Here is a 7,798-nt window from a genome sequence, read left to right as displayed (position 1 = left end):
GCTGTCCGCGGTGCTGGCGGTGGGGCGGCCTCACAGGACAGGAGCACCACGGGCGCGAGGCCAATTGTGCCCCGAGGGCCACTTGCCCAAACCGCAGGACTGTTGCTATGACAACGAGGGAGGGAGTAGGGTCTGAGGTCACTGCAAAGTCTGTCCTCCCTCAGTGGGCTGGGCAGCGGGGTGGGGGTGGCCCTCACTGAGACCCCGCAACTGCCCTGAGCCTGGAGGACGAGGTTCAACTGGGGAGGGGGGAGGACAAGTCTACACGTGTCCAGGGTGCAAACAAGGGCAGGTGCATGCGCCTGACCGCATCGCGCCCCAGACCTGGCTCTAGACTATGCGGGACTCAGGCACGTGAGGCTCCGCAGCGAGGGGGAAGGTGTCAAACCCCTCCTCCGCCCTCAGCAGCCGCAGTGACACCCACTTGGGTTTGCTGCAGGCATTTTTTTTTCTGTCCTGGGGAGCCAGCGCCACCTGCTGGTAACGTGGCACGCGCTCTGCCCGCTGGCTCCTGCCTCCCTGCCCCCAGCCAGTTCCCTGACTGCTCCTGGGGTCCGTCACTGGGCGAAGATCAGTGGCAAAGGCACGGGAAGATGCCCACCCTCCCCCTCCAGCAAGTCCTCAACCCTTCTTTGCAGTTGCGCAGTTTTTCCTCTTAATGGCAGCTGGGATGAGCCCCTCTGGCCAAGCAGGGCCTTTTGCAGGGCCTTGGTTCCCTCCAAATTCCCCAGCCCCTGAACCCCAGGCCTGGAACAGAAAACCAACACAGAGAGGACCACTTAGGTGTCAGGCCTGGCCCCTTCCCCTCCTAAAGCCTCCCCCACTCCTCAGCCCAGACCTCCAGCCCCTCCCTGAGACAGCTGCAGGCATGAGCAGAAGCCAGGGCCCCCATGTTCCTGTGCCCACCCTGAGCCAGGCCCCTATCCCTCCATCTCCTGCCCCCGTGGAGCACAGGGAAGTGGCAAGGACGCCCCAGCAAGCCTGGGCCTGGCCATGGAGAGGCAGAGCTGGCCCCCCAGCACTGGCCTTGGGCATGATGGCCTCTCCCCACTCCTTCCTCTGTGAGGGGTGTGAACAGCACCCACAGAGGCACCTCCGGTCCGGTGTGTGGAGGGAGACTGGGGGAAGCCCTGGGCCTGATGTCCCTTCTGGTGTGGAAGGAGCCGGGCTTTTGTCCAGTCTGAGCTTTCTCTTGGGGCTGCTCAGAACCTCCCTGAACCCCATTATGGACCCTCCCTCTGAGGGAAGCTGGCCCCTGCTCCCCTGGCTCTCTGGGCTTCATGCTTGCCCACCTCCCTTCATGGGGCTTGGCTCCTGACCAGATGAGCCTTCTGAGTGGTTAACCAGGCGGGAGGAGGACACCTGGAACTGAGGGCCCCGGGCACTGTCCTGGGCTGGTTGGTCTCTGATTAGGGTTCCCCCTGGAACAAGTTTGGGAACACCCTCCTCCTAGAACCCTCCCCCAAGGAAGGTCTAAAGTCACTGCACCCTGCCCCAGGGTTCCTGGGCCTCCCCTGAGCAGGCCTCGCTGGACAACTGCCGCAGTGCGGGCAGGGCTACATGCCCAGACCTCATGGCTGAGCCCAGGACCTGCGCTCAGTACCCAATGCAGCCCTGCGTGTCCATGCTCAGCCTCCCTCCCTCCTGCAGTCACATGCTCCACACACACCCATGCTCAGACCACTGACCCCCCTCCAGAGGCATGGCTGGGTGCCCTGCCCAGTGCTCACCGCCCCAGAGCTCCTGACCAGGGCCTGGTCCACCAGACACACCCTGCAAAGGTGTGGGAGGCATGCTGAGGGCAGCAAGCTTGGACGAGTATGCCGAACATCCCTGAACCCCAGCTGCTCACTGACCTGAGGCCCAGCCCAGGGCTGTCCAGAAGGGGGCCACCTCCAGTGTGGGGCCAGGGAGGGAGACACAAGTAGATGACTATGCCCCCCATCTTGACCCTGCCCAGGGCCTCTCTGCTCTGAATAAAACCTAATAAACAGTCAAGGCTGGAGCCAGCTGCCCGTAGCCTCCTCCACAACTCCTCCAGGTGTCCCCTGGTCACAGCAGCAGAGAGGGAGATGCTACAGGGCCAGGTAGGGGTCAGCCAGCACCAGGCAGCCACACACCCCACCCTCCTGGCTCACCTTCCAGACAAGTCCCCTCAAGTCCAGGCCCCAGGCTGGGAGCTGGGCTCTCCAGGCTGTCTGCCCCAGCAACCTGATTAGGGATATAAGCCTGGACACTGGTGGTGGGTGACCCTGAGAAATCAGACCCTTGCAGCCCAACCTGCACCTCTGGGCTCCCAGCAGCTAGTGGGGTAAGAATGTTTGGAGGTAACTCAAACTGAAGAAATAAAAATGGTGAGGTGCTGTTCCCCAGCTCGTCAGAGGGAGAAAGGACAGCCAGTATTTCACCTGGAGGTGACGAAGGAAGGGAGAGGTGCACACTTGTGCACCTCCTCACCCCTGTAGCAGGGCATAGAACTGGCTGTGGAATCTGGGAAGCAGGAGCCACCCTCCTCACCCCCTCCCTGCCCTTGGGCCAGGAGCTGCATGTCCGCACCCCACCTGGATACTGGCCCACCTCCCTTCTCAGCATCCCACTCCCTGTGGAACTTGTTTCTCTGCACAGAGGAAAGAAAAAACCCGTGCAGCTCCCAGGGTAGGCAAGAGAGGCTGCCCAAGCGAGCGGAGGCCAGGGCTGACCGCCCTGGGGCACGTGTCAGGAAGAGCCCGGAAAGGACACATTTGCATGGACACCTCACCTACATTCCTACAGCTGTCCTTGTCCCCGCAGAGGTGACATGTACAGACCACCAAGGCTCCCTTGTGGGGAGTCAGCAGCAGCCAAGACAAGAATGGCTACAGAGATGGGCACACACCTGCTCTTTCCAGGTCTACTCCCACCCCAGCTGGCCAGGCTGATCCCCGCACCCCCACCACCCAGAGAGCTCACAGCAGGAAGGCAGGGCAGGAATCATACCTGTACTGGGGAATGGGAGCCAGAAATGATCCAGAAGAGGCCCCTCTACAAGCCATTGCTGCAGACACTGATGGGGGTGGGTCTTGAGAGAAGCCAATGGCCACTGAGCCACTCCCTGGGGCTGAGTAGGAAACTGAGCAAGATGGAAAGGCACAGCCCCTCTAATAGAGAGCAGGGCTCTGCGCATGGGCTGCAGGTTGGTCAGGCTGCCCTAAGATGCCTGTGGTCCCTGCAGCTCCTCCCTTCCACGACTCCCTCCCCCAGGGAACACAGCCTCCTGGCAGGACCTGACCCCAGGATCACACGCGGTGGGGACACCACTCTGGCCCCAGAGTCCAGCGACCTCAGCAGGCTTGCACCTCCACGCGGGTTTATGCCAGGGCCTCCAGGCTTGGGCGAGCACCTGGCTCTGTGTGTGTGTGTGTGTGTGTGTGTGTGTGTGTGTGTGTGTATAATTTATTTCAGTGAAGAAGGAAGAGGGGGAGAGAGAGAGAAACATCTGTGTTGAGAGAGAATCATTGATCGGCTGCCTCCTGCACGCCCACCACTGGGGATCCAGCCTGCAGCCCACCTGGCTGTCCTCGTGTGGCGGCTCTAGAACCTCCTGAGAGCCCCATCCTGGGACCAAGCCCGGGGAGTAGGCCCTGTGAGCTCTCTGCACCCACAGGAATGGATGAGCAACAAGACCAGGCCAGGACACTCCCTGCCCCGGCTGTGCGCTGCCATGGTCAAAAAGTGCAAATGGTCAACAGTCTGCAGCAGGTGTTGTCTGTGTGGGGTCAGGATGGGCTGCTCCACAAAGCACACACACCAAGCTCAGGTGGAGTCTGAGTACAGCCAGCCTACAGACCCTCCCTTCAGGCTCATCTGTGAAGACCTAACTCTGCACCCGCCTCCTGCAGGTGCCAGTGCTCACCAGACGAGGGTGCCTCCAAGCCGCTGCAGGATTGTGCACCTGGACAGGACCAGTGGGGACCTGAGCACTGGAGGGACAGCAGAGGCCAGCCCCCAAGGTCATCTCTTGTGAGAGTGACAGCACAGGCAGACCCCCTCCTCCTGGGAGACTGCCCACTGCCCTGACTCCGAGGGAAGGAGGGACACCCAGGCCCACACAAGAGGCCCCTGCACACCTAAATGCTCTTCATTCATTCAACAAATATTTCTGAGTCTCTCACAGGGACCAGGCCACAAGTGCCACTGAGGTCAGGGCAAGCCTGCTGGGGATGAGACCCTGATGGGCAGAGAGGGTAACATAGGTTCCTGCATTCTGCCCAGGGACCCAGCTGGAACTGAGTCTGGGACAGAGCAGGTGCCTCTTGACAACAGCAGGCAGAAGGTACCCTCCTCCCTCAAGCCATTGGGCCTCAGCTCCCTGCGCCTTGGTTTCCTCATCTTGGGCTGCAGAGTGAGTTAAGACATGTTCATTCAGTACATGTGAGCAGTTATCATCACCATCTCTACCATCATCATCATAATCACCACCACCACCATCATCATTACCATCACCATCAACACCGTCATTACCATCACCATCATTACCATCACCGTCAACACCATCACCGTCAACACCATCATTACCATCACCATCATTACCATCACCACCATTACCATCACCATCATTACCATCACCGTCAACAGTCAACACCATCATTACCATCACCATCATTACCATCACCGTCAACACCATCATTACCATCACCATCATCATCATTACCATCATCGTCACCACCATTACCATCACCGTCAACACCATCACTCTCACCGGATGGGGACCTATTTTCAGTTACTTGAAGCGGAATGGAAGATGCAGACCCACTGGAACTGTGGTCATTCAGAAGACCCATGTGCTCCTAAGAAGGTGACCGCATGCTGAAGGCGCAGGAAAGGCAGAGATGAGAGTTTAGTGAAGTGTGGGGTGCTCAGTAACAGATAGCTGGGGTGTGATATCAGGTCCCCAACCCCACATGAGGAGAGCTCTCCCCAAGCCATCAGTATCTAAGAAGCCCCAGACCCAGCTGACACTTGGGCAGTCTCCAGTTTCCCCACAATCCTCCAAAATGTCAGGGAGACCAGTCTTGGCACCTCACTCACATCTCCAAACCACTTCACACCAGAGCTGTGCAGAAACCCTAGGGCAGGGGTGGGCAACTCCTGGCACGTGTGCCAAACATGGCACGCCAGTAACTTTTGCTGGCACATGAAACCCTCTCTTATAATCTTCCATTTACAATTTTTTTCTTAATATTGACTTTTTTATTTTTCAGATAAATTCAGTGTAGGTGCATCTTAGATAAATAAATAATTTTACATAACAAGTTATCTTAAAGACCATAGACATGGATTGACGAGAGAGGGAAAGAGCAATTTCTATGCCTCTGCCTTAACTCTCCCTGCCTTCCTAGATCCGACCAGTGTTTTGGTTTCATCCACATACGCTTGTGAATCTTTGTTCTCAGTGATGAATTTTGTTAAGTCTCGTAATAGGAGTAGCCTGACGGATGAAAGTAGTAGCTCGTGCATATCTCTGAAGGTCACGAAATATAAACCTGATGTAATATCTCTGTCATCAGTGATGCAGCAGCAAAAGTCCCACTGATAATATCAAACGGAGTCATAACGTTTGCTGTCGGACTATCAGTGTACATGTATACATTAAAAAATAAATGTAATTTTCATCATCATATACTGTGTTTTTGTCGCTCGAATGAATTTTATTATTTCTTCAAGGTTCTTCACATACGTACACCTTAAGAGATACCAAGTAGGAGTAACATGTTCTCAAAAAATTAGGGTTGGCACACAGAAGAATTTTGAGTCAGAGATTTTGCTGGTTTTGGCATGCACTCACAAAAAGGTTGCCCACCCCTGCCCTAGGGGCAAGCCATTCTGCTTCCTGTTTAGAAGGCACCGTCTCCCTTCATCCAGACCCTCTTCTTGGGTCCTTCCCAGTAAATAAAGATGAACTCTGAGAAGAAACAGTCTACTGGGTGTTCTTTTAGCGCAAAAATTTCACCATGTGTCTCTCATCCACAGAATGATTACAGTAAAACTGTGGTACAAGATAGCTGTGCAAATGCCTTTTCTAACATGTTGCTTTTGAAAAAATAACTCAACTCACAAATCGCAAAAGCAACTGCAGGCTGCAGAGAAGGGATTGTGTGGGGTATGGGGCTCATGCATGGAGGGCATAGGGGCGGGAGGGGGCGTAGGAAGGTGCAGGGAGGGGACAGGGAGCATAGGAGGGCTCGTGGAGAGGAGGTGCAGGGAGCGCATGTAGGGGGGACAGTGCTGGGAGTCCAGGAGTAAGTCAGGGCACTTGCTGCTGTAAAACAAAACTGCTGCTGGTCCCTGGCTACTGATAGGCACAATGAGGACCAGATGAGAGCCAGGACAGAGGCGAGTGACCTGCCTCCATCCTATGAGTAAAAACTCCTCAATCCTGGATGGCAAGAAACCTGAGGGACAGGATCCTGGCTGAAAAGCCAGCCACTGAGCCCGTTCCTTCCCATGGTTCCCTGCCACAGACACAGGGGCCCGTGAGCCGGGCCAGCGACAGCGACACACCAGACGGCCTGCAAGGATGCTGCCTGTGCACCTATCGTCAGACCCTGCGAGGAAATCCTGAGCCAGGGGGACTGAGAGCACTCGTGGTGGAACTGGGAGTCCGCGCAGGGCGTGCTTGGGGTGGGACACGGGAAAGGCCGACCCAGTTTGCTTTGGAGGCATGTGCTACTGGCAGCATCTGGTGCACATGAACATTATGACATCCCTCGAACCCTCCACACCAGGCCCGGCACCCCGGAGTGCCAGGAATGCTGCGAGGCAGCTCCAAGGGTTTGGAGGAAGCCTTCAGAGCGGGTGGCTTTTAAGGACTCAACACACAGCCAGTCAGTAACTGATCCTGTCGGACAGGTGTTGTCAAGGCCTGTGCTCCCTGGTCACCAGCCACACAGCCTCCTCCCACGCCCACCCCGGAGGCCCCCAACACAGAGGGCCACATCACTGCAACTGCAGCACCCCCAGCGCACCACTTCACAAGTCAGGGACCACGTATGTTCACTGACCAAACCGACAAACGGCAGGCGAGGGGGCTGACACTCCAGGTCTAACTCTTCCCCAAAATAAAGCCAGAGAAGCAACTGAGCAAAGGCAAAGCTGCACGTCTCCTGGCAGATCAGTCCTCAGGCGGGGGACACCCTCCAAGTGGCGTGTCCTGGACGTTCTGCATCCCCTTCCACCCAGGACTGTCCCTGCCTGGGTGCAGGGGAGGGGTTCTCTGGGATGACACTGATGCTCTGGCTTGGTCATGCTTGTCAAGGCTGTAACCAAGGGGAAACCTGGCGAACTCGACTGTACACCAAGCTCTCTAGAGGGCACCCCTTCTGCGGTTGGACAGGAGGGAATGAGGGGGAGAGACCTGTCAGCAGCTAAGTGCTGGAGGGGCAGTGGGCCCAGGCCTCACAGCATAATCCCTGTACTTCTGCTTTTCTCAAAGGCTTACGGCAAAATGCAGGGAACTGTTCGTTGAGTTAGAACTGGGTCTTTCAAGTTCCTCTACATCCAACAGACTAACAAGGGTGAGGAAGGACTTAGGGGGTCATCAGCTCCCCGACAGACCTGTGGACTTTAGGGCAGTGGGTGACCCTTTAACTGGCTTTGCAGCTAAAGGGTGTCCCAAAATTCACGCAAGAAGTAATTTTGATAGAAAACACAGGTTTATAATTAAAAATTGTAAATTTTTTATTAATTCATAAAGTATACAGTATAGGTTTATGTATGGAATAGCATATCGGGTAAATGGCCTCCACGGCTTTGCTGGCAC

Source organism: Myotis brandtii, unplaced genomic scaffold (genome assembly GCF_000412655.1).
Source record: "Myotis brandtii unplaced genomic scaffold, ASM41265v1 scaffold915, whole genome shotgun sequence".
Classification (NCBI taxonomy): domain Eukaryota; kingdom Metazoa; phylum Chordata; class Mammalia; order Chiroptera; family Vespertilionidae; genus Myotis; species Myotis brandtii.
Note: the sequence above shows the minus strand (reverse complement) of the source record.